Source organism: Heterocephalus glaber, unplaced genomic scaffold, assembly GCF_053883595.1.
Source record: "Heterocephalus glaber isolate CG9 unplaced genomic scaffold, H.glaber_assembly_v1.0 deba00001451, whole genome shotgun sequence".
Classification (NCBI taxonomy): domain Eukaryota; kingdom Metazoa; phylum Chordata; class Mammalia; order Rodentia; family Bathyergidae; genus Heterocephalus; species Heterocephalus glaber.
Genome location: NW_028258301.1, coordinates 4,601,225 through 4,628,282, shown reverse-complemented (window position 1 = coordinate 4,628,282; position 27,058 = coordinate 4,601,225). Strand labels below are relative to the sequence as shown.

General features: G+C 37.5%; 1 protein-coding gene and 1 pseudogene across 1 annotated transcript in view; one reads left to right on the top strand and one right to left on the bottom strand.

Moving 5' to 3' along the window:
- Positions 1-27,058, top strand: part of Slc5a9 (solute carrier family 5 member 9) — a 58,338-nt gene that overhangs the window by 5,209 nt on the left and 26,071 nt on the right. The window contains exons 4-6 of the mRNA XM_087214868.1: positions 1,128-1,230; positions 14,444-14,530; positions 25,811-25,940. The gene's annotated coding sequence lies outside the window, so the exon portion shown is untranslated. The remainder of the gene's footprint in view (positions 1-1,127; positions 1,231-14,443; positions 14,531-25,810; positions 25,941-27,058) is intronic.
- Positions 2,124-3,373, bottom strand: LOC101701490 (inositol polyphosphate multikinase pseudogene; annotated as a pseudogene).

Sequence of the window (27,058 nt, the reverse complement as noted above, 5' to 3'; positions counted from 1 at the left end):
AGGATCTGATAATACTCAACTTTATCAGGAAAAAGCCTTAAGATTCAACATAGTGCTTATTTTTTGAGCTTACTATTTATTGAACCATTATTGAAGTAACAACAATAATAACAACAACAAAGGTCTATATTTTAAGAAAAAACAAGTAAAACTTTAAATTTTTTCTGTCAATTATGACTTGAAACTTGATTCCGACCCCAAAAAGTGAACAAAAACCCTATAGCCAATACCCACTTAGGTTGCAGAGAAAAAACATGAAGTTAATATGAAAAATGCTTTACACTAACTCCAAATAAGAAAATGCATTATGGATTTTACAATTATTCTGACTTAATAGATTTATTAAACATAGAATTTGTAGAGCATTTATTTGGTGTTTTTGTTTGGACTCATATTTGGAAAGTACCTTCAGAGAGGACTGGGAAGGGAAAATAAATTTTAAATTTCCTCTAGACCACAAAAGAGATGAAAAAAGTCTTAACAATTCCTAACTCTAAAACACGAACCTGGCAAAATTGTTCAACTATTTAATCATGTGGTTAGTAGTAAATCAAAATGGAAGTAATGACAGCATTAACATCAAATGCATTTGCAAATTCAGTTTCAAAGTTTTTAACATTTTTCAATGAGAAATAATTTTGTCTTTTTTTGGTCTCGGGGATCGAAGTCGAGTCCTTGTGCTTACGCAGCAGGCGACGAAACCACTGAGCTAAATCCCTGGCCCAAAATAACTATTTTTTAAAAGTTGATGAATGTGAAACAAAGAAAACACTTACAACTCTAATTTTTCCAGGAAAAATGTTATTGCTTCTACTCCTCCTGAAATAAGTTACAATTTCTCTGTTGAATAAGATATAAAATAAGTGTTAAATACAAGTATGGATATAGGTAATGCTCCAAACACTCTGTGATGCACTACCTTCGTAGTCATGCTGACATTTACACAACTGGATGTCATCTTTCATTATTTACCAAATTTGGAAAAACACTATTCTTAACAACAGACATTTATACTACTGCTTAACAAGAGACATATAGATATACAAATTTTAAACGGAAAAAGTTCTCCAAAATTATTTAAAGGCAAAATAAAGCAACAACCATCCATCTTTTTTTTTCTTTCCCAGTACCAGGAATCAAATTTAGGACCTTGCACTTACCAGGCAGGTGCTGCGCCACTGAGCTACATCCCGGCCCACCATCCACCTTTTTGAAGCCTCTGAGAAAAAGGTATTACATGGTTTATGACACTTTTCACAACATAGTAAATATAAATTCTGATTCTGCAATAAAGAATTTAAAAGAAAAATATTTTGTTCCTTGAAAATAATTTCCTTCCTTCTTCTGACCCTGCTAAGCATATAGTGCCCTTAATATCAGGGTATTTGTTGTTGTTGTAGATTTCAATTATATTTTTCACATAGTATTTTGAAATAAATAGATAAATGGAAATTAAAGGGGAATCTGCTTTAGGAATACAGTGATTCTAAATCATTTCACTAAGAAGCACCTTTGATATGCTGGTCTGAACTTTTAAATATAAAATCTAAACTACTGATTTCTGAAGTAGGATTTTCTCCAGGTTTACTAACTTCCTACACGCCAATATTGATGACATCCACCTGTGCTTTCTAGATTTTTTTTTTTGGTACCAGGGATCGAAGTTGGGTCCTTGTGCTTGCGCAGCAGGCGGTGAAACCACTGAGCTAAATCCCTGGCCCCTAGATTTTTGAAGGTGTTTAATAATGTAGTAGGTTGGATATGGCTCATTGTCAAGGTTGGGTGGACAGAGATTTCATGATAAATTGGCTACAGAAAACTAAATAAACTCTTATGACTGAATAATGTTTTGTGTTTTGCTTGAGCAAACATGCTGAAGCCATGTACCACCGCAGTCCCTGCTTAACATTCCTGTTTCTTTATTCTTCATAGCTTTCTAATGAACAAATTAGTATTCCTAAGTAAGAGTAGAAAGAAGATAGCCTTTCTACCAAAAGTATAAAGACAAATACAGTGTCAACTCAAAATACAAATTTTTTACATAGCATTACAGATGCAGAGATAGAGACTGCTGCTCTTCAGTATAACTGGCCCGCTCCTTAAAAAGACTACAGCAAAAAGATTCAGTTGTCTAAAATACTCTGAAGTATAGTAACTAAATTCTTTAAACCATAAACATATCCCTCATCTATTGTGTTGCTAGGGAATACATGAGCAAAATCTGTCATTCACACTTCTACTTCTGCACTCTCTTAGCAACCAGTGGGAAGGTGGTAGAAACCTTTTTCCAGCTGGGAAAGTACACTTCCATTTAAATGTTCTTGTGACATGTTTTTCCATCCATTGTCTTGCTCCATATTTTTAACTTCCAGTGAAGTCTGACTGTGATGCTTTCTTGAATACATTTTTCTGTGATGAGCCTACATCTTGGATAAGTTCTTGCCTACTGAAGACTCTAGTTTTCCATTCATTGTGGAATTTAACCTATGAAAGTTATTGTACTCTAGTAGTTCCATGTCTGACAGTTGTCCTTTGGACAAGAGCTTTTCTGCCAAAGTTCTGTGATTTGGATCTGTAGTGGCTGGCTGAGACAAACCTTCATAAACAAATAGTAGTAAACTTGCATAAAAGCTAAGGTGCTTCTGGCTTTCAAACCACTACAGAATTTTCTCAATCTTCTGAATACTGGCAGCAATTGCATCTTTTCTTAAGCTGAACCCATTATGAAAAAACTTAGAGACTCCATCCCTTATAGTTTCTTTGGTTAAGCTTCTTCCAAAGTGCTGGTTTTGTGTCTCATAGTTATCAGAATGAACATGATAAATCCTCATGCCAAGCACGAAGAATCCAATGTCTTCCATTAATGGGTGTTGCTGACCTGTTGCTGAATCTTCTCAGATAAGGCAAAAGGATCATAGCTTTTTCAACCTATCTTTACATCCATTATACAAGGCTTATTAAATTTATCAGTCACATCCTCCAGTTTTAGATATGAATCATTTGGTGCAGTGGGAGGTGACCAGATACCATAATATTTTGGCAAATATTTTCATAGCTCTAGAAGAACACCATCACTACAATCAGCAGCATGAACCGTATTATAAAATTCCAGCTCTCTGGGGCCCCTCGGAGGTGGCTGTAACTGTTTCAAAACTGTGCCGTCTGGATGTTGCAGCATTCCCACTCTGCCCTTCCCGTACATGTGCCCGGCCGGCCACCTGATGCGACAGGGGCACGCAGCCGTTAAGGAAATGCAGCCCGCCGCCCGCCGACTTCGCGGTGCCTTCGGGGGCGGCACCGCTCGCCAGCGGGGTCCGCATTTCTGGAGTGCTGGGCGCCTTGAGCGCTGGAGCGGGGATGGCTCCGTGGCCATAACGGAGAGCAAAGGGGTAGCAGCGGCGGCGACAGCAGGTAAAAACAGGGCAAAGGGAGGGGAAGCCAAGGGTCGCTCAGGCTCGGCCGCGAGGAGGCCCAGGGTTTGCCTCAGCCGGTACCCTCTGGGGCCCGGGATGGGGTCCCATGACGCCTCGAAAGCGCGGGCGCTCCCTGCCCAACTCTCGGCGGAGCGTGGCTCCCAGCTCCCCCTCGGTGCTGCCCAGGAGACCAAGCCCAGCCTGCAGCGGCTCCCCGCGCTCCCCAGTAGTGTGTAAATATTAATAAGCATACAGGCATTATTAGTGCTTTGTCTGTATTTATCAGAATGTTTTGGTGCACATTTATGACTTCTGCAGGTGTATTTGGGACTTTTGTGAGTATACAAGTGACTCGGGGGTCCTCTTTCTGTTTATTTTGCAGTGTAAACCTTGAGTTTTATGATGTTCCTTCTGTGTGTGGTCCTCCTGTCTATGATCTGCTCAGTGTGGGGATTTTGTAGCCATTTGTGTATTTGAGTTTATGGGGTCTAGGGAGTGTGTATTCTGGAAGTATGGGAGGTTCATCATGTGTGTTCAAAAACAAAGGTTTTGCAGATTGTGTGTGCAGTCAAGAAGTGTGCAGTATATGCATTTTAGAGTGGGTGTATTTCGTATGGGTCATTTTTGAATGGCGCGTGAGACAATAGTTTGTAATCTTAGAGCAGTTGTGGAAGCCTTGGCACATGTGCTGCAGGGAGTACACACAGCCCTCTCTGTTGGCACATGAGCCAAGTTGCCCCAAACACCAGGCATGAAGTAACAGTTGTTTTTTCTAAACTAAAATCTCCTGTTCAGGTTTAATTGCAGTGTTGGTACTTTGGAATAAATAAATGGGCTTTGGGTTGCACTTTAGGCACTTGGTCTCAAAAAGATTTTCCATCACTGTCCTAGAGTCTGTGTCTATAGAGTTTTCATTGTGTATATAGGGGCAAACACTTGTGTATATTCATTGTACACAACTGTATTTAGGTGATAATGTTATCTTCATAGAGTTGTAGGAGTCATACGGGAATGTTTAGGGTGAGTGGTGTTTACTTCTCTTTTTTATTCATTAAGTTTATTGGTACATTTCAGGTATACATTATGATCACATTCATCATTGTACCTGTACATGATATGTCTTGGTTCTTATTTTTTCCCATTCCCCTTCCCTCCCTTCACCCTCTCCATCCCCTCCAATATACAAAAGGTTGTTTGCGTATTTTTCTCCTTTTTTATTTTTTTTCTTTCCCCCACCCTCTCCCAGTTCCCCTTCCCCTTGATCATTTTTTTTCCCATTTCACAATATCTATTATACATTTTGGTGCTTATTTACACTTTCAGTTTCTCACTCCAGAGAAACAAGTCGGTATTTACATATGTGCTTCCTATTTATTTCACTTAAGATTATGGCCTCAAGGTGCATCCATTTAACTTTAAATGTCTCTAGTTTATCTTTCTTTATGGCTGAGTGATACTCCATTTTATTAAAAAAAAAAACTTTCTCCATTCACCAGTTAATGGGCATTTGGGCTGTTTCCAAGAGTTAGCTATTGCAAACTATGCCAATATAAACATGGGTGCAGATATATCACTGTGATAGGATGCTTTTAATTCTTTTGGGAAGATGCCAAGAAGGGAAATGGCTGGGTCAAATGGCACTTCTAGTTTTAGTTTTTTGAGGAGTCTCCACACTGACTTCCATGGTGGTTGCATCAGTCTACACTCCCACTAACAGTGGAGTAAGGTTTCTTTCCCCAAAAAACCCCATCAGTATTTGTTTTTAGTTGATTTCTTGATAACAACCATTCTTTCTGGAGTGAGGTGGAATCTCAGCTTTGTTTTAATTTGCATCTCTTGAATGACCACTGATGTTGAACATTTGTTCATGTATTTATTTGCTATTTGTACTTCTTCCTCTGAGAAATGTCTTTCCATTTCAGATTCCCATTTTTGGATTGGGTCTTTAAATATGGGTGATCTGATTTTTTTGAGTTCTTTTTTGGGGGGGGTGGTAACTGGGGATTGAACACTTGCAAGACAGGCACAGCATCACTGAGCTAAATCCTTGGCCCTTGAGTCCTTTATATATTCTAGATAATAGCATTCTAGATAATAGTTCTTTGTTTGAGGAACAGCTGGCAAAAATTTTTCCCTACACTTTTGATTGTCTCTTCACTCTATTGGTGATTTCTTTTGCTGTGCAAATTCTTTTTAATAAGATGAGGTCCCAGTTGTTGATTCTTTGTGATATTTCCTGTGCAGTTAGGGTTTTGTTCATAAAGTTTTTACCTACACCAGTGTCTTTGAGAGTTCTACCTATTCTATCTTCCAGCAGATTGTTTCTGTTTTAATATTTAGATCTTTGATCCATTTTGATTTTAGTTTAGTACATGGTGAAATACGAGTCTAGTTTTAAACTTCAGCATATATAAAGCCAATTATTCCTGTACCATTTACTAAAGAGGCTATCTTTCTTCCAGTGAAATTGTTTGGCCCTTTTGTTGAATATAAGGTGAGTGAGTATGTGTGGGGTTGTTTCTGTATCTTCCAACCTGTTTAATTGATACTTGGGTCTGTTTCTGTGTGTGTGTGTGTGTGTGTGTGTGTGTGTGTGTGTTGCCAGTACCACACTGTTTTTATCACAGTAGATTTGTAATTCAGTTCAAGGATTGTGATGCATCCAGCCTTGCCTTTGTTTCCCAGTATTGGTTTTTCTATTCTAGGTCTCTTCTGGTTCCAAATGAATTTTTGGAACATTTTCTCTAATTCTGTGAGATATCCTTTGGAATTTCATTGAGATTGCATTAAATGCATATAACAATTTTGGAAGTATGGCCATTTTCACTGTATTAGTTCTTACTATCTAGGAACAAGAGGTCTTTTGCTTCCTTCAGTAGATTGATTCCTAGATATTTCATTTATCTGGATGCTATTGTGAAAGGGGTTGTTTCCCTAATTTCTCTCTGAGTTTGTTATTTGTGTACAGGAAGGCTATTGATTTTTGAGTGTTAACTTTTTATCCAGCTACACCACTGAATTATTAAGTCTAGAAGTCTTTTGATGGCGTTATTGGGGTCTTCTATGTAGAGTATCATGTCATCCACAAATAATGATAGCTAACCTCTTCCTTTCCTATGGTTGCTTCTTTTATTTCTTTCTCTTCTTTAATTGCTCTGGCTAATGTTTCCAGAACTACATTGAATAAAGTTGTGAAAGTGGAATCCTTGTCATGTTCCTGATTTTAAAGTGAAAGCTTTCAGATCTTGTCTATTTAGTGTGATGTTGGCTGTTGGTTTGTCATAGATGGCTTTTATCAGATTGAGATAAAGACCATCTATTCCAGTTTTTTGTAGGGGTTTTCAACGTGAATCGGTGTTGGGCTTTGTCAAATCCTTTTCCTGCATCTATTGAGATGATTGTGTGTTTTTTGTCCTTGGCTCTGTTAATATAGTGTATTACATTTATTGATTTGTATATGTTGAAACATCCTTGCATTCCTGGGATGAATTGTGGTGTATAATCTTCTTAATGATTTACTGAATTCTGTTTGCCACTATCTTATTGAGGATTTTTGCATCCATGTTCATTAGGGAGATTGGCCTGTAATTCTCTTTTTTGGTTTGATCCTTCACTGGTTTTGGTAGAGGGCAATACTGGCTTCTAGAAATGACTTTGGAAGTATTGTTTCCCTTTCAATTCATTAAATAGTTTGAGAAGCATTAGCATAATATCTTCTCTAAATTTCTTGTAAAATTCAGCAGTTCATCCATGGGACCTGGGCTTTGTTTTTTTTTTTTTGTACTGAGGATCGATCTCAGGACCTTGCTCTCAGGCAGGCACAGTGCCACTGAGCTAAATCCCCAGCCCCTGAGCTTTTCTTTGTTGGTAGGTTTTTAATTACCTCTTCAGTTTCATTAACTGTTACTGGTTTACTTAGAATTTTTATATCTTTTTGACTCAGCTTTGGTAATTCATAGGTATCTAGGAATCTATCCATTTCCTCTGTTTTCTATCTTAATTAGAATAAAGGTTCTTAAAATAAGTGCTGAAGATCTGCATTTTTGCAGGATCCATTGTGATTTCACCCTTTTCATTGCTAATTATAAAGATTTGAGTATTTTCTTTCCTTCTTTTGATAAGTTTGGCTAGGAGTTTATCAATTTTATGTAATCTTTCAAAGAACCAACTCTTCCATTCATTGATTCTTTGTATTGTTTTCTAAGTCTTGATTGCATTAATTTTTGCTACAATCTTTATGATTTCTTCCCTTTTACAAGGTTTGGGCTTAACTTGTTCCTTTTCTGAAAGTTGGAGGTTCAATATTAGGTTGTTTATTTGAGCTTACTCTGTTTTTCTGATGTGAGCATTCACCACTAGAAATTTCCCTGTAGGACTGCTTTCACTGCATCCCATAAATTCCAGTATATTGTATAAGCATTATTATTTAATTGTAGAGTGCATGTATTTGATTTTCCATGTCCATTAATATTTTTTATAGAGTTGGGTATGCCATATTTGGTGCATATATATTTATGATTTTTACCACTTCTTCTTGGTGTTTTCCCTTAACAAGTATGTAGTGAACTTCTTTGTCTCTTTTGATCAGTGTTGGCTTGAAGTTCACTTTATTGGCAAATAGAATAGTTACCCCTGATTTTTTGTGGGTTCTTGGCACATGAGATATTGTTTTCCATCCTTTGACTTTCAGTATAATTTCAGTCTCATTTATTTTCGAATCAATTGTGTTTCCCATATGCAGCAAATTTGGGATCTTGCTTCTTGATCCATTCTGCAGTCTGTTTCTTTTGATTGGTGAATTGAGACCATTTACATTATAGTTATTACTAGTATGTATTGGTTTATCCTTGTCATATTATTTTCCTTTTGTTGGTTCCCTGTCTTTCCACTCTGCTTAATTGCTTGCCTTGCCTGGTAGCTTCTTTCTATTGGTGTTCTTAGAATTTTGGTCTTCGTTATCTCTTTCTAAAATATCTTTCAGAACATTTTGTAGAGCTGGTTTGGTGGTCATGAATTTCTTCAGTGGTTCTATATCATGGAAGTATCTTATTTCTCCATCAATTTTGAAGGATAGATTTGTGGGGTACATCAACCTGGGTTGGAGGTTGTTTTCTTTCAGGACTTGAAATACTTCACTCCAAGCTCTCCTTGACTTCAGGGTTTGTGTTGAGAAGTCTCCTTTGATTCTGATGGGCTTTCCTTTATAGGTGATTTGTTTCTTTTCTCTAATAGCTTTTAGCATTATGTTCTTGTGCTGAATTTCTGAGATTTGGAGTATAATATGCCTTGGTGTAGATTTATTTTGGTCCTCGCTGATTAGAGTTCTATATGGTTCACTTATCTGTATGTCCATTTCTTTTTCCATGCTTGACAAGTTTTGTCATTACTTCTGTGGACAGGCTTTTTTGATCTTTGCACTGACTCCTCCTTTTGCCTTGACTCCAATCAATCTTATGTTATTCCTGTTTGCATCATTGTGGTGCTGTTGGATTGTGTTTCCATGGTCTCTTGCTATTTTCAAGTGATCTTTCTTTTCATAATTGATAACCACAATCCTGTCTTCTAGGTCTTAATGTCTACGTCTGATATTTTGTCTTCACTTCATTCCGCTTTGCAAACTTTGAATGGAATTTTTAATTTCCTGGATATCTGTTTGAGTCTGTTTTATGTATTCCGTTTCTTTCCTGTGTTGAGCATTCATGGCTTCCATTATTTTCCTAATCTCCTCTATTTTTAAATTTATGTCTACTCTAGATTTCCTGAGCAGGTCCTTTGATATGATTATCATCTCTTTTTTTCCTCAGAGATTATTCTCTGATTTTCTCTATTGCCTCATTTGCCTGTTTATTTACTTCTGCTGCTATCATTTCATAGAATTCCAGCAGGTGGCTTATGATTCCCTCTATCTCATTGTTCTTTGGATTTGTCCTGGGTTGGCTGGATGTCTGGGGTTGCATTTTTCTTCTGTGTCTTGTCCTTTTCTGTTTTTAAGTTTTAATTTATTTTCCATCTTGATGCTTTTAACTTTCTTATGCTATTACTAGCATCAAGGCTCACCTAAGAAATGTCTATTCCTCATCATGTCTTCTTCTAGGTGTAGCTAGCTGTTGGTCTTTGTGTCTGTTCCAAGATTCTAACTTCCCAATTTGTTAGGGGTGTGAAGTTACTATTTGGCTCAGCTCCCAGTCTTTTGGTACTGGACTATGGTGATAATTATGAGCCCAGAAAACCATAGTGTTTTCAGACAAGGGTAAACGGCTGATCACAATAGGTATGGCATCCTGGCTAAAGTCGTACAATTAGCAATAATAATATCTTCAAGCATAACCTAGAAACTGACAAACTGTGGTAACAGCTAATTTGGTACTTTAAACCATAAGAGCAAGATGTATAGTCATGTAAGAACATCCAACATAAACCAGGAACTTGTAATTAGTTAATGTCCTCTTGGTAGAGTGATTTTACCCTGGGAGGGGGGATTTAAGCAGGATAGGTGACAAAATAGAATGATGACTGAAGAGAAATATAGTAGAAGCAGTGCTGAAGGACAGAGGATGATCACTCAAGCTTTGGGAAACTGGAGAAGAGGACAGAAGAGAAAGGATGAAGGAGAAAGCAAAAGAATATTGAAGCAAACCAGAAAGACAAGTGACAATATTCATTCACATGAAAATAGCAGAAAATCAGGAAAGACGGTTGAGAAAGAGCAAAACAGGAACAAAGAAAGAAGAAAAAAAATTTCTCTGCTGCCCAGAGTTCTGTGGTAGTGTCCAAGTCTGAACTCTAATCTCTGCTGTGTCTGTGGTGCCTTCAGACAGAGGGAGGCTGAGGCTGCTCCCAGTCCCATGTACAGTTGGCCCCTCCCAACTGTACAGCCTTGTACAGCCTTCTCTGTTCCACACCACTGGCTCCTCTCATGCACTGCCTTCCTTTCCCCTGGTGGTGGCCCAAGGCTGCTTGTGCTGCTGGTCACAAGTCAGATGGAGTGGTGACTTCCTGGCCCATGGGTGCTTGGCCTGCTGGTTGCAGGGCAGGAGAGTGCTAACTTCCCACTCCTTGTTACCACTGCCCAAGGCCTCTTGCTCTGTTGGTTCCAGCCAAGTCTGCCATCCAATTCCTTCTCTTGTGTCTGTCTTAAAGCAGGAGGGGTTGTGTTGTTCCACTAGCGATCATCAAAGCTGCTACTTGTTATCCCTGACTTTGTTGTCAATAGAGTTTCCATTTAGCCATTATGGCACACAAGAAAGAAAAAAAACCTGGCAGCCCATCATGGAGGGAGCAGCTTCCTGGTCTCTTGCCCTTGTGAAATTTGTGGCCAGGCTGTAGTGTTCTCTGTTTGCAGAAGAGATGAGGGGCCTTCTATTCCAGATCTATCCTGTTTGGACTGAGTTTGCCACACATTTTCAGTCTCTCCATTTGGGGGGGGGAACTTCCAGGAGAATGGCAGTTCCTGCTGTAGTTCCTATTCTGCCTGTGCACTAGACCCACAGGAAGTAGACCCTGGATAATTATTCTATAATGCCCCATCCCTGTATTTTTCTTTGATCTACAGGTCTCTTGTTTCAGATTGATTTTGACATCCGGATGTAAGTCCCTCCTTTTCTTCCAATTACCTGTGTTTTTAGTTGATTTTCTCTGAGTACTCCAACATGACTTCTCCTCTGTTCAGCTATGTTGAATCTCTGATTCACTGATCCTTTGTATTGATTTTTTTTTGATTTTTTCAGTCTCCATTTCATTAATTTCTGCTCTGATCAGATAATTAACTTCCTTGTACAAGGTTTGGGTTTGGATTGTTCTTCTTTTTCTAAGACCTTGATATGCGTTGTTAATGTTATGGCTTGTGTTAAAATGTTTCCTCAAAGCCTCATGTGGTCATAAATGGGGATTTTTCAGAGGTGGCTGGATCTAGAATGTGTGATTGATTCATGGTGGGATGCTAGGATTAAGGGTTTTGGGATTAAGGATCACTAATATAGTCCACTGATTGGTTTGACACCTGCCCTAAGCAGGAGAACCTAGGTAGAATATAAAAGGGGAAGAAAGAAGCTGCTATTGTTGCTTGTCTTGATGCTTAGACTTGCTTCTTCACTATTTTGTTGCTTTGCTACCTTCTGCCTGCTGTGAACTGTTTCTTCTCTGTGATGCCTGTCTGCCACATGGACTGAAACCTCTACAAACTGTGAGCCAAAACAAATCTTTCCTTTTTAAACTTTACGTATTGGGTAATTTGTCCCAGTAATGAGAAAAAATAACTTAAGACAATTAGGTAATTTATTTGAGCTCATTCTATTTTTCTGATGTGGGCATTCACTGCTATAAACTTTCCACATAAGATGGCTTTCATTGTGTGCCATAAATTCTGGTATGTTGTACTGGCATTATCATCAAATTCTAGGAGCTATGTATTTCTTCCTTAATTTCCTCTGTTATCTATTGATTGTTCAAGAGTTTGTTATTTAATTTCATATGTTCGCATGAGTTCTTTTGCTGTTGATTTCTAGTTTTATTGTAGTGTGATCTGATGATATAGGAGGTAAAATTTTGTTTTACATTTGCTTAGGCATGCTTCATTCACTAGCATGTGATCTATTTTGGAGCAAGTAAGTACCTCATGCACCTGAAAAGAATGTATATTCTGTGGTTGGGTGGAACACTTTGTATATATATATTAAGTCCATTTGTTGATTTAATCATGTCCCTTATGTGTCCCTTCCAATGAATGACAGCAGTCTGTCTGGGAAGATAGACTACTTTTGCTCTTGTATCACAAAAGCCCTTCTTTCCAGATTGTTGTGTTGGCATGTAGCACTACATCTTTGAAGTGACATGTCAGAGGAGGAGAAAAGAAGCCCTGAGCATTGTCCCCCTCAGTCCCTACTATGACTAGAGCTCTAGAAGAGGGATTTTTGAAAGAGCCAAAATAGAATAATTGAATTTATTTACCCATGGGATGCAGAGTTACCCAGAGTTCCTAGATGACTGTAGACAGAGGCATTGTAGGTTGTCCTGGACACCTTCAGCCCTTTATATAAAAGCAGAAGGTAAGGACTTGGGCTGGCCTGTCCCTCACTGGGAGTGGAGACAGTCATACTTCCTGTGACTTGTGTCAGGAAAATTAACCACATAACACATGGAACAAGGCCCAGGCAGTGACTTGGTACAGCTGCATGCCCAGTACCAAGTGTTCTTGCATTTAAAAAGAAATATTTCCTCTATTGACCTTGTGTTTTCCACTATATCACCTGGGTGTTTTAAAGCTTCAGCAATCATGACAGCTTGGGTTGTCTTTTTTTCCTCAGCCCCTCTCATTTTCTGTTCTTCTAGATTCTGAATGCTGAGCATAGAAAAGGCCATGTTCATCAATTGAATCATAGAGGTTTGCAGGCTGTTATGGTTTGTGTTTAGATGTCCCCCAAAAGCTTCATGTGTATAAGGTGGGAACTTTCTTTTTCAGAAGTAGTTGAACCTGGAATATATGATGCTGGGGTTAAGGCTGTGTGATTACTAAACCACTACATCTGAGTGATTAGTTTGGCACCACCCTAATCCTGTAGTCTGAATAATATAGAAGGGACGGATTGATGCTATTAAACTCTCTCTTGTTGCTTTAGCTGTCTTTTGTGTGCCATGTTGTTTCTGCTCTGCCATGTCTGTCTGTCATCCCTGCCTTAGAGTCAGCCAATTATGGACTGAAACCTCTATGAACTTTTGGTGCCAGGTATTTTGTCTCAGCAAAGAGAAAAGTAACTAAGACATGGGCCAATCTGGAAACCTACCAGGATCTTTTGAAAATATTGGGTTGCTAACCTCTGGTGGAGGTCCTTAGTATTTACAGTCTGAGCATTATAAAGATAAGGTTGAAGACTCTCCACAATGTGGTTATTTTTATTAAACAGTTGGGAGAGACATATATCCCCCTAAGAGACATATGCAAATCTGAGGGCAGGATCATCAGTGATATCATCCTCTTCTTCCTTTGAGACCACAGTATGTACCAGAGTTTCTAGGCTTTGCTAGAGATGAAGAGTCATCAAAGTCTGATCATAGGGATTTCACTCCACTTTCTGTGATTTTTTTCAGAGAAAATCAAGCTGTAAAATAGTATCATCACTTACATTGCCATCCTGTAGCATCTCTCACCTGGAAAACATTATGTCCTATACTCAACTCTTCAATGACTTGGTACTTTGTTTAATGCAGTAGAGATAGAACTCTCCTTCTGCCCTAGAGTAGAAGGAAAAGAAAAAGGTAAAAAGTAATTACCTGAATTGTTGAAATGAGGAGAGGATCTAACCCAAGTCCCATACATTGCCTGAAAATGAAGGTTTTAAACCTTATCTGTGAGGGTGCAAAAATCACAATTGATGCCCATCCAAAGGACTACAAAAGTAAAAGAGACTTCAAGAAGACAGAAGACTAAGTTGTTCGTGAAAACAAATCTCAACAGATTTTTATTCTTTTAAAATTAATTTTCTTGGTACATTTTAGGTATACAATGTAATGACATTCATCATTGGAAATTTGCACCTTTACAAGATATATCTTGGTTCTTATATTTTCCCCCTTCCCCTGCCCTCCCTTCACCCCCTCCACCCCTCCCTATTTGCAAAGACTTTGTGTCCATTTTTTCATTTTCTCATATGAATTCCATTCCCTTCTTTCCTTTCCCAACCTCTCCCATTTCCCCTTCCCCTTTGGACCTTTTCTTCCTATTTCACATTATCTATTATGCCTTTTGATCCTTATTTACACTTTTAGTTTCTCACATGAGAGAAACCATTCTGTATTCACACATGTATGTCCTATTTATTTCACTTAACAGTATGACCTCAATGTGCATTCATTTAGCTATAAATGTCTCTAATTTCTCATTCTTTATGGCTAAGTAGTACTCCATTTTATAAAAAAAAAAACAGATTTTCTTTATCCAATCTCCAATTGATGGGCAATTGGGCTGTTTCCAACTTTAGCTATTACAAACTGTGCTGCTATTCTTGACCCCATCTCTTTGACTCCAATTTATTTAGGCTACTACCTTGAATTTAGAGCAAATCTGAGAAACTTCAGTCACCATGTGACCCAGCAAGGCCACATATTTGAGACAGGACATGAAGGTAAGTGATAAGTTTTCTTTACATGAGAATCAATCACCATTTTCCCAATTAGTAGAGCAAAACAGAGGGTATGTGTTTAAATCTCACTTTTCAGGGGAAACTACTTTTGACTGACATCTTTCACAATTGTAGAACTTATTTTCTTCTGTTACTAAGATGTGGAGAAGGGGAAACAAAAGAATGCTTGGTGTAGCATCCTACAAATGGAATCCTCCAAAGAACATTTATATTAATTCCTTTACCACATTCTTTGAGTAGTTTTCCTCACTAATGAAAGCTCATAAACACTGCTGTGGCATCTTCTCAATAGAAATCCTATCCACCATGCAAGACAGGAAGGCTGTATTAAAAATACAGTGGATAAGAAAATGACCAGGTGTTTATCAAGACTTAGTAGCCATTTACTTACAGATTTGGTAAAGGTCACTATGCAACAGACTGTAAATTAGAAGCCCCCAGGGGTGACAGAGTAAGCATTCCAAGTGCTCTTCAAAATCCTAGTGGGTTCTAAGCACAGGACCTCTACTCAAAACTAATATAATCTTTACAATTTTCAGGAAACCATTGCTGCCAACTGAATACTCTCATCATGCACGATCCATCCCCTAGTAGTCAAATTTACCTTCCTCTGTGCCTGAAATCTGTACCTAAATAAAATAACTTTTTCTGCATCACATCTGAACAAGAATGATCTTTACTTCTTAATTATATGTTTTCTCTTGAATGTCAGTGCTAAATGAGAAGGTAGACAAGGAATTGACTATTGAGAACTAGATTATTGAGAGAATCTGAAATGCTATTTTTCTAATGAACATAATCTTAGTGATTGCCTACTGTAGATTCTGATGCATGAAGGACATAAATATGAATAAGCTCACTGTTAAATAGCATTTTTATTTGCAAAATAATAGATACTCAAACAATGTATCAGATAAATTTTGTTGTATGATTCGAGCACAATTCATTTTTCACAATTTTTGCAGTAGAACATATAGTCACAGTTTATAACAAATAATGATACTGAAATGCACAGTTAAAATCATTTGCCCAAACATCACTTATACAGATCGCCATAAATCTATGTTATATCCAAGCTGTCCTTATCCACACTGCATTGCTTCTTCTGTGACAGATTGCTCTCTTTTCCCTTTGTTCATCAATCTTCTGAAGGTCTGTGATGCTAGGTGAGAGAAAAATCTATATTTAGAAATTGTTTAAAAGATCAGACGTTTCCTACATTTCCCAAATTTTCACCTCCCTATAACTTTCAATTTTCCAAAGTTTCTTTTTTCTAGTTGAAATAGGAAGGGGAGACAAAGGCTCTGCAGACAACCTGTGCCCTACTCCAGGTACTCAATTCCCAGCCCAAATGAGATAATAATTTAAACTGCAGTTCCCCCAATACAAATGCAAATTAGTTTGCAGAACAGAGATATATTACCCTAAGGCTGTAATGGTCTTAGCTCCAGATATGTTATCTGTCCTCTTTAGCCTTTCTGGTAGAGTGTTACACACACCTGCTGTCTGAGGTTTTCACCAGGCCCACCTCATGTCTTCATTGCCCTGCATTGCCCTTCATTGCCCTGTTTGTAGAAGTTCTTACCCATGTTAAGTGTGTATATGTGGTATAAAACACAGAAAGACCAATAGTAGCCTCTGGGCACAGGCACATTGGCATAACTGGAGCAGGTTGGAAAGGGAGAAATGCCACCTCAGTGATGGAATGAAAGGATACTGTATTACTTAGCTCACACTGCTGTGACAGAGACGCCATAGACACGGTGGCCTAAGCAACACACATTTATTTCCTATACTTCTGGAGGCTGCCATGGTTCAGGTGAAGGCACCAGCAGGTTAGGTGTGGGGCAAGTCATCGTCCTGGCTGGCTGAGGTACCCTCACGCCTCATATCGTTTATCTAATATGGCCAAAAAAATTTAGTTCTAGTCCGCTCCTTTTCTCAAAACTTCACTGATACCATGCTAGAGATTCTGCCCTATCATTTCAAAGTCTTATTACCTCCCTTAAATCCGTTTTCCCTGCTATGTTTCAGCTAATATTAAGGTTTTAATGTGTGAATGGCAGGGGGACACAAACATACAGTTCATGATTGGTACCTCAGGAGAAGAGATGATAAGAAATCCACGTACTGACAGCCAATTTCCTCATTAGGAATCTGTGGGAGACATAGTAGAAGACAGAAACTATGAGGACCTAATATTGTTTTATCACACCCCTTAGGGTTAAACCAGAAGTCCTTAGCCTTGCATTCAACCCTTTAAATGTTTACACACCCAGTTTTTCTGTCATTTCCTAGTAAAATTTATTTTTTATGTGTATTAATGCGTAAATTTTCTTTTTAAATAAGTAGTTTTGCAACGAATTCATCTAAACATATGAGGATCCCCTCAAGAAACAAATGAGTTTAAGATTTTACCTTCACACCTTCACCCTAAACTATTTTCTTCCTACTTTACTCCATCCCCACCACCAATCCACAATTGCCAAATGAAAGGTGTTTTTTGGTACTAAGACTCAAACTCAGGACCTTGTATTTGCCAGGCAGGCACAGTGCCACTGAGCTAAATCCCAGCCCCAAATGAAAGTTCTAAGAACAAGGTGAGATTTCTAATAGATGAGAAGTTAGGGCAGGTCCAAAAAAAAAAAAGAGGAAACTTCATTTGCACTTAATGTTGTCCTTTAGCCTCTTTTCGATACATCTTCTAGTCATTTTCAGTCTCTTCCTCATCAAATTTTGTAAGTAGCTATTAAACTGGAAATTGTTTTTTCTCTTTTTCATAGTAACTTATGTCTTAGAAATTTATCTTTCTAAAATAAGCACACAGTCTCGCTTACTACCAGAGTGAGGAGCAGGTGGAGGAGGAGTTCTTGGACATGGCGGTGCTAAAGGACTACATCGCTTACGCTCACAGCACCATCATGCCCAGGCTCAGCAAGCAGGCAAGCCAGGCTCTTATTGAGGCTTATGTGGACATGAGGAAGATTGGTAGTAGCGGAGGAATGGTTCTGCGTACCCTCGACAGCTGGAGTCATTAATTCGTTTAGCAGAAGCCCATGCTCAAGTATGATTTTCAAACAAAGTTGAAGCAATTGATGTGGAACAGGCAAAATGCCTCCACAGGGAGGCTCTGAAGCAATCTGCAACTGACCCCCGGACTGGCATTGTGGACATATCTATTCTTATTACAGGAATGAGTGCCACCTCTCGGAAACGGAAACAAGAATTAGCTGAAGCATTGAAGAAACTTATTTTATCTAAGGGCAAAACACCAGCTCTAAAATACCAGCAACTTTTTGAAGATATTCGGGGACAATCTGGCATAGCAATTACCAAAGATATGTTTGAAGAAGCCCTGTGTGCCTTGGCTGATGACAACTTCTTAACAGTGACTGGGAAAACTATCTATTTGCTCTAAGGCTGCTCTGAGCTGTGCTGCTTGTGCATGTGAGCAGCCTACAGGTGGTCAGTGGCCACTGCTGCAAATAGATTCTGAAAAGCGTTTTTCAGCTCCATAAGAAGTTTCTAACCTGGGTTCGATTTTGTGATTAAGGGTATGTTTTCTTTTTTTAACATTTTAAGTAAAACTCCTGTGCCAATTTATAAACATATACAGTAGAGATTATTTTCCTGAAGTGCTGTCTTTTAGCAGCAGGGCCTTTTATTTGTATGTGTGCACAGAGAACAGCATGTCAGTCTTTGGACAGGTGGTCTGGGTTATGCTGGACATGGTAATGGCAGAACCATCAGTGAGTGTGCTTGAGGATTTTGCAATGAGAAAATAACAGACTGTGGCCAGAGTTTGCCATCTAGTGTGAAGCGATAAAGGGCTAGAGCCTTTGTCCCTTATTCAGCACTTGAATATACTTCTATTTAGAGGTTTTTTTTCTTGGGGATACTATTAGATCAGAAATGTGTAATTGGAAATGATTAGATTCCAGATTAACTTCTGCTTTAACTTTATATGTAAAACTTTACTAAATAAATGATAGAATAAAATAAGCACACAGAGACAAAGGGAAAATATATAACATGAAAATATCATTTAGGAGAAAAGACCATCTCACATGGTCAGTAAAATGCACAAATGGGAGCCTAGGCAGTTTTCAAGGATGGTGAGATTCACTAAAATGTAATCAATTTCTTTCTGTCTCTGCCCTCAGCTCTCACTGTTGTCAGCCTTAACACAGAGATGGCAAGATAGATCTAGGAGATAGGCTGTCCTAATTCTGCACATGTAGGGGGAGAGAGAAATTTATTTCCAGAAAATGTATCGGAAATCTACCATCCTGAGTGCCCCAGTAGATATCTTCTACTGTCTCTTTGTCAGAGTGCAGTCACTTCTACATCAGTCACTTCCACATCCCTCACCTGGGAATGAAATGGAATTGGGCTAATTGGTCTATGATTCAGTTACATGGCATATCATTAGAGCAAGAAGTAGATTTTCATCCTGCGGTAAACATGACGTACTTGGTAGTGCCATCACTTGATTATCATGGGTAATTGTTTTGGAAAATCTCCAGCTATTCAAGTTATTTTTATATATTAGAATACTATTTGCATATATCCTGTGTATTTAGTGTAAACACTAAACATCTCTAGATTACATGTGATACTAAACTATCTAAATAGTTGTTATAATCTGTGTGGTTTTATGAAAATGTGACGATAAAGGTAAATCGGCCCCTGTTCGTTACACATGCACTTATTTTTGATATCTTGGAGCAGAGGTTGGTTGGATTCCAAAAGGCACTAACCTTTGGCTAAGGAAAGTGTGACACAATAGCAACCTTGGGAAGAAGAAATAGATATTAGAGCTCAAGCAAAAGCAGGGTGTGGTGGTAAACACCTGTAATCTCAGTACCCTGTGTGGCTGCAACAGAGGATTGCATGTTCCTGTCCAGACTGGGTGACTCAGTGAGGCTGTATTTCACAATAAAATTGTTTTAAAAGATCTGGGGATGTAGCTTAGTGTGACTGCCTGGAGAAATAGGGCAGGCTTAGAGGAAAGAAACTACTTAGGGCCCATTTTATTTGCAAGTTCCCTGACTGCATGGGAAGCTAGTACAAAAGAAGGGCACAAACTGGTTCTTTAAACAATGGTTGAAGCCTCTAAGTAAAAAGACCCATGTGTTTAAGCCTAAATAGAAATACCATTGTAAACTATAAAGGAGGACACAGTTATAAATTATGTAGTGGGACCTCTCTTTTTGTAAATGGCTTCATGCCCACAGACTACTGAACAAAACACATTTAGGTAAGTGAGAACAAACATTGTCTTGTCTCTGCAGAAACAGAGGGCCCCTTTCAAAGCTATGTGTTCCAGCCTCCATGTGGAGATACCTGGCACAAGGCCTTTTACTTCTGTGGTCCAGCAGCCATACATAATAACCTTTCTTCACTACCACCCAGATCTTTTTACTTCTTAGGAGGGTGACATGACTGGCTCCATTTTGATTCTGTCAACATTTCCTTCTTGTATTTGCATGATTTTTTCTGAAGTCTCATTGGTCATCCATTCTGTGGTTTGGTTTTGAGATTCCGTCTTTACTGCAATGACTTGTCCTGATGGTTGGTCTGATCTGATGCCACACTGAAAGTGTTGTGATAGATGAGGAGAAGTTAGCATCTAAAGCCTTTTAGACACATCTGAGCAACAAGGATGATTAGAATGAGTAGATGCCAGGCTCAGTTTTCTGGGAGGAGTTTCTCACTAAGGCTTTGCTCTGTTCTACAAGTGATGGTTAGCATCTCACAGTGCTGGGCCAGATTATGTTGTTAGGAGCTGCACAATGTTGACAGGCAATAGTTACAAGTCTTGCAAGGAAAATACAAAACCAGAATAGAGAAAGCCAAACTGATAGCTTATATAGTAGATTTGATGCAAAGCCCACATTTTTTATAATACTAAAACCACAAAAGGTATTCAAAAAGATAACAGTATGTTAGTAAAATGAGTCTAGTTTTATGAAAGACTACATTTAAGAGAAGAAAATGACTCCAGGTGGAAAAAGATGCAGAATAAGCCTGGAAAACCTGCGGAAACTTCAGATTTCTTTTTAAAGTTATGGCACTGGTGGCAAAACAATGCCAGGCATGTTATTGTGTTTTTCTTTTAAGACGAAATATGTTAGGAGTTTTATTTCTAAACTAAACCCTCAGTATTCAGGTTTAATTGCAGCGTTGGCACTTTGCAGTAAATGAGTTTCGGTTGCAGTTTGGGTACTCAGTCTCTAAAAGGTTCACCCACACCACCCTAGAGCTCACTAGAAATACCAAAGTTAGTTCCACACTAAAATGGATTAGGTTTTAGAGTTTGTGATGTGTATCAAAAATTTAAAACCGTTAGTTATACAGAATGAGGTTTTTTTAAAAAAACCAAGGAAAGAGAACGTCTTTTTTCTGCTTATTTTCTGGAACCATAAGAAATAGAGGGTTTGTTATTACATTAGATATATAAAAGTGAAAATGAAGTCTCACAGTTTTCTTACATATCAATGTTAAATTTTGTCATTTAAACAGAATTATCAAAATTTAATTTTGCAGCAATGTACTTTTGGTATCCACTCTGCCCCAATAAATCTCATGAATAATTTTGGTCACTCAATCACACATAGGATCTTCTACTCTCATTCCTCCATAAAACTTTTACAACACTGTTAAACTTTTCACAGTTTGTCCACACCATTTCTTACTTTGCTATCCTATTTTACTTCCCTAGTTGGCAATCACTGTCATTCTCAGGATAAGAAAATGTACCTTCTTTGTTCATGAACACATTTTCACATTTTATAGTTTTCTTTATAAATCATTGTCATTTTTCTTACATAAAGAATTATTTCCCATTATATCATATAATAACCTAAATGTAAAGCAACTGCCCTAAACTTTTGCTCAATCACTAGATTTAGTATTTTGTCTTATTTACAAATAAGCTGAACACATAAAGAATATTATTTAATTTAGTGTAACATAAACCTAAAATTTTATGTTTCAGTAGAAACATTTTTAAGCAAGGGGAAATATATTTATGAATGCTTATGCAGTTTATATTTACCTAATTTATCCATTCTTAATAACTGTGTCAACTGTCTGTGGAAATTTTGAGGCCTTAAAGGAGGAGGTCATCATAAACTATTTTTAAGTTGAGGCCATTTTCCAAGCTAGAGTTCTATAAAGTTAAATATTTGTGGATCAGAATACAGTTGCTTTTTATTAAACCAACAATCTTAAAAAGTAGTTATCTTTTTTCCAGGGTTTCAAGATATGTACAATTTGATTATTACTTGGGTTCACATTTTTATTTTATGAGCACTCACTTCTTTTCAAATCACTTTAGTACCATGTAACCAATTTACAGGTACAGCATTCACACAGAAAATCATACAATACACACATGTACCCAACCATCCATAAATAAGATACAGAAAATAATGATTCTATAGCTATGATTTGGGATGGACATTGGCCAAGGCTTTTTTAAAAAAGATTTTTCCTTCAGAATATTGCTTTAATCCCTTCCTATGCAGTCTTTAGTCTTCAGTTTGTATTTTCAAAGGCTTCACTTTTAGCTAAAACAGAGTAGAAAATATATATCAAAAATACAAGAAATTACCAACAGAGTGAAGAGACAATCCACAGAGTGGGAAACATTTTATCCAGTCATCCCTCAAATGAAGGACTAATATCTAGAACATGCAAAGAATTGAAAAAGCTCAGACCCCCCCCCCTCAAATTTAGAGACCCAATCCAAAACTGGGCATGTGAAATGAATAGACACTTCTCAGTGAAATACAAACAACAAAATAAATATATGAAAAAATGTTCATCACTACTGGTAATTCGAGAGATGCAAATGAAAACAACACTAAGATTCCATCTCACTTCAGAAAGAATGGCTAATAACAAGAAATCAATCAACAACAAATGCTCGTGGGGACATGGGGGAAAAGGAACCCTGCCCCACTGTAGGTGGGAGTGCAGAGTGGTGCAACCACTTAGGAAATCAGTCTGGAGATACCCTCAATAAAATAAGATTAGGGATCCCATTTGACCCAGCTATTGCCATTCTGAGTATCTTCCCAAAAGAATTAAAACCATTATACCACAATGGTATATGGACATCCATGTTTATAGTGACATAGTTTGTAACAGCTAAATCTTGGAAACAACCCAAGTGCCCATCAATTGATAAATGGATAAACAAGATGTGGTTTTCTTTCATGCAATGGAGGACTACTCAGCCATAATGAAAATAAACTTGAGACATTTATAGCTAAATGGGTGCAACTTGAGACTATACTCTTAAGTGAAATCAACTGGGCACACATGAGCTCTCTGGTGTGAGAAACTGAAAGGGTAAATAAGGATCAAAATGTATAATAGATAATATGAAATAGAAATTGAACAAAAGGAAAGGGGGAACTGGGAAGGAGGAAGGGGAAAAAGAAAGAAAGGAAAAGCAAAAAATGAGAAAAGGAAAACTGGAAAAAAAGCTTTTGCAAATGAGGAAGAAGGGGAGTTGAATAGAGGGGAGGGGATTGGGAAAAAAAGAAGAATGAAGATATAATATGTACAAATTATATCCAGATATTATATCCAAGATATAATCCAAGTACAAATTCCCTATGATGAATGTGTGCATTATGTATATCTAAATCATACTGATAAAGTTAATTTCAAACAATACATATTGTAACCTAAACATCATTAAAACAAAGTCATAACAAAAGGCCAGGTCAAGGCAAGAAAGATTAAGAAGTGAAGTTGTCATTGAGATATAAGTTTAAATATTACCAGAAGTAAATGGTGATACAAGTGAAAATTTGTTTTGTAAAATGTATTAAAACGTTCGTATAGAGGGACAGAAATTCATTTACCAGAGGTTTAGCTCATCAATAACTCTTCCTACCCTAATTTGTTTCTGAATTAGATGTAGTATTTTAATAAGAGAGGCGAAGAACAATCTTTTTATACTCATTCAACTGAAGAACAGAGGCTTCTGACATCTTGCAAAGAGAATATTCCAGACGTTAAAAGTCTTCATTGCATGACAATTTGTACCCATCAAGTCATACAATATTTTTTATAGATCCATATCCAAAATTACAGATATACAGATATGTAAACTTTTTATCCTCCTGTAGACTATCCTACACTTCTAGTTTAGCATACAAGGAACCAATTTAGGAATGACATATGTTCCCACTGAAGGAAATATAAATCCCCTTTCTCCTTAGTTAAATGTCCCTGTTTTTCCAAGTGTTTGAAGCCAAGGCATCTAACTATCAAACATAAATCCAGCTGGAATAACAAATGTCAATTTCTCCCTAAACAATTCCTACTCTCTTTAATTTTTTTCCCTCATTATAACAGATGTTGCCCTTTCTGCTGAAAATTGAAAGCTTCTATGCTCAAAATTTCAATGATCAGGAGAAAGCGATGAAAAGGAGAAATGAAAATTTAGATAATACAGGAGTGACGGGGTGGATAAAAATCAAATGTTAGCAAACCAAAATTGAGACAGGTGTCCTGAAACAGTAAGAGTAGGACCTGCTAGTGGGACCTGCTGGTGCCGAAGTCCCTATAGCAACTGGAGCAGATTTAAAGCATTTAAAAGACCAATTACTTCATTTTTATTTCCTCCTAGTTTTACCCCACCGGAAGAGAAATAATGTCTTTCCTTCTTCTTGAAACTGTCAACCTCATTCCCTTCTCCTTAGAAGCTTTGTTGTGTCAAAGCATAAATGTCTACAGTATGTGATTTCACCCCATTCAGCAGATCCTTGACAAACCAGTTCCAATTGTAAAGATCAGGTGACCAGCCACTTTCCCCCCAAATCTAGCACACTCAGGCCATGTGTTTTCACCGTAGGATCCTTCCTTTTTCAACCAAAGGACTCAGAGGACATAGATGACATTGAAATCAAGTTATCTATTCTAGAAATAAAAGCACTTATAAGAGAAAAAGAAAAAGGTAAACCAACAAAGTTGAGTGCTCTCCACACCAACAGATTTCCTGGGAATATAAGCACTCTGAATCTTATTTCACAGACACTGGTAGGGCAAAATTTCCCAAGGAAGATCCAAATTGCTATTAAAATCCCAAATGTAAGAAACAAAAGAACTTCAGTGTGCACCCTGGTGAAGCACACCCAGGTGAAGTCACAGTCTCACAAAGACCAAAGAAAGACTCCTTCCACCAACAAAGCCTTTAGAGGCTGCTGATAATGGAGAGAAAGGAAAGAAGGCAGATGCCCTCTGGACAGCCCCTGGGAAGTCCCTACAGTGCCAACTGCAGTTCGGCTTGCCATGAGCAGCTGCTGCTTCTTTCTGTGCCATTCCTCATTTAGTGCCTTAGTTTTTGGATTTATAAAGTTTAGATTGTATTATGTACCTCATATGGCTTTATAAGGATTACTACATTAATATAAGCAAACAAGATAGAATATGATAGTCCCACCTTAGCCATGGGAGATACATTCCAAGACACCCAGATCATGCCAGACGCTAGATGTGTTATCAGATCCTATATACCCAGATTTTCTAATGTTTATATCATAAAATACGACATGTAAATTAAGCAAGTGAAAAACCAACAACTATCTGTAAAATAAAATAAAACGAACAACTAGAATAAAAATTATTGAAAACTTATGGATTATCTATTTCTGGAATGTGGCATTTAGTATCTTTGGTATATGTTTCACTATAACTGAAGTGGTGAAAAGTTAATACATATAAAGGAAGAAAGATTATACCCTGCAATGTACTAAACATTAAAAATGCAATTTAATATCATTATTTTATTTTCTACTTCCTATCTGTATCATTTCAAAGGAGAACAAATTTCCTTTACTCAAGAGCACAACTTGATACTCATAATGCAAGTTAACATGGACATGTAAGGTCAGAACTGCCCTAAGACCAGGTAGAGAACTGTGAATGCACCAATGTAAATTAAATACTAAGGGTGCAGGGTTCACAAGAGCAAAAGATTACAGTTGAGTCAACCAAGTCCCTGATATTTTTGCTTGGGAATCAGGAAACCTGTCGCTCCCATCTTGCAACCTTCATCCCATTTATTTTCCTATTATACAGAACAATTTCCACCAGGTGGGTTTTCTACATAAAATTCTGAAAAAATGGAATAAGGCTGATATTTACAATTCACGCTGAATCATGTTGCATGTGTCCAGAATTGAATTCTAAATTTAGATTTTTTTCCTTTTCCATTGAAATCACTTTTGGCACCTATAGCCATGGGTGTCACCAACAAACCTGTGCATATAAATACCTGTGGATGGAAAGCCATCATCGTATTGTGCAGTCCATACAAAGAGAGTTACCATGAAGATCTTCATCTTTCTGGCTTTCCTGGGAGCTGCTGGTGAGTGTCCTCAGGGAACATATCAGCAGGTATATATGGTGTGTCTAAGTTTGTGTTTCATGCTGTGAAAAACTTAATTAATATTGAATACAGGTTCTGTGCTGGAGAAACTTAGAGGTGAAAGTCCAGTATTTAGTTAATAAGGTTATGGATAATTAAATCCCTTGTTTGAGAAAGATCATGTTGACTAGGAGTGTTTCTAAGAAGAATGCATAAAGAACTAGTCCGGAACTTGCAGGTAAATGCCATAAAGAAGGAAAGAAGAGGAAAGATAGTCCATGTAAAAGAATCATCTGTCTTGAACTCTCTGAGAATTTAGAGTTAATGATTATAACTACTCTGTAAACCCTTGAAACGGCCATAAATGCCCACGGCTCTATCTCTAGACTACTAAATGGCTGATTATTTATTTATTGTCTTCACCAAACAGATACTGCATTTCTCCCAGATGAAAACCTTGGGCTATGTTTCATGACAATGTTACTAATGCGATCTAACTGGTACAAAGACACATCACATTCAGTAATGAAAAAATAGAGAAAAATCTGTAATTTTGATACTTCTAAATTTTAGACACTCAAATTTAATACTAAATGTCAAAAATTTGCCAGGTATAATTTCAATCTATAGTTCTATATTCACGGAAACATTTTCCATAAAATTGTATTAACATATTAGAAAAAATATATTGAAATATTGGAAAATTTATGTATCATAATTGGATGATTATGGAGCTATAGGAAATCTTCATAGATCTGAGGACTCCACGTTACAGTATACAATATATCTGTAACTTTGAAAAGCTAATTGGGCTAAAAAGAAATATTGCCTAGAAGAAAATTATATAGTAACGTGAAATGATTGAACAAAATTTTAAGGACAGAAACAAAGACAGAAATTTGGAGAATAAAAGTAAAAATGCTCAGTCCCCATTATCCCAGAATGTTTTCATTCTGCATCTAAGATTTTCCTTCCTGTTACCCTATGGAGATAGCAATGCCAGAGAAACACCTCATCACCAAACACAGACACATATCAGTAAAATTACTGAAAAGTTCTCTACATATTCCAGGGCTGCTGAGCAGGGTTCTGTGTAAAAAGGGTTATTTACATCCCCG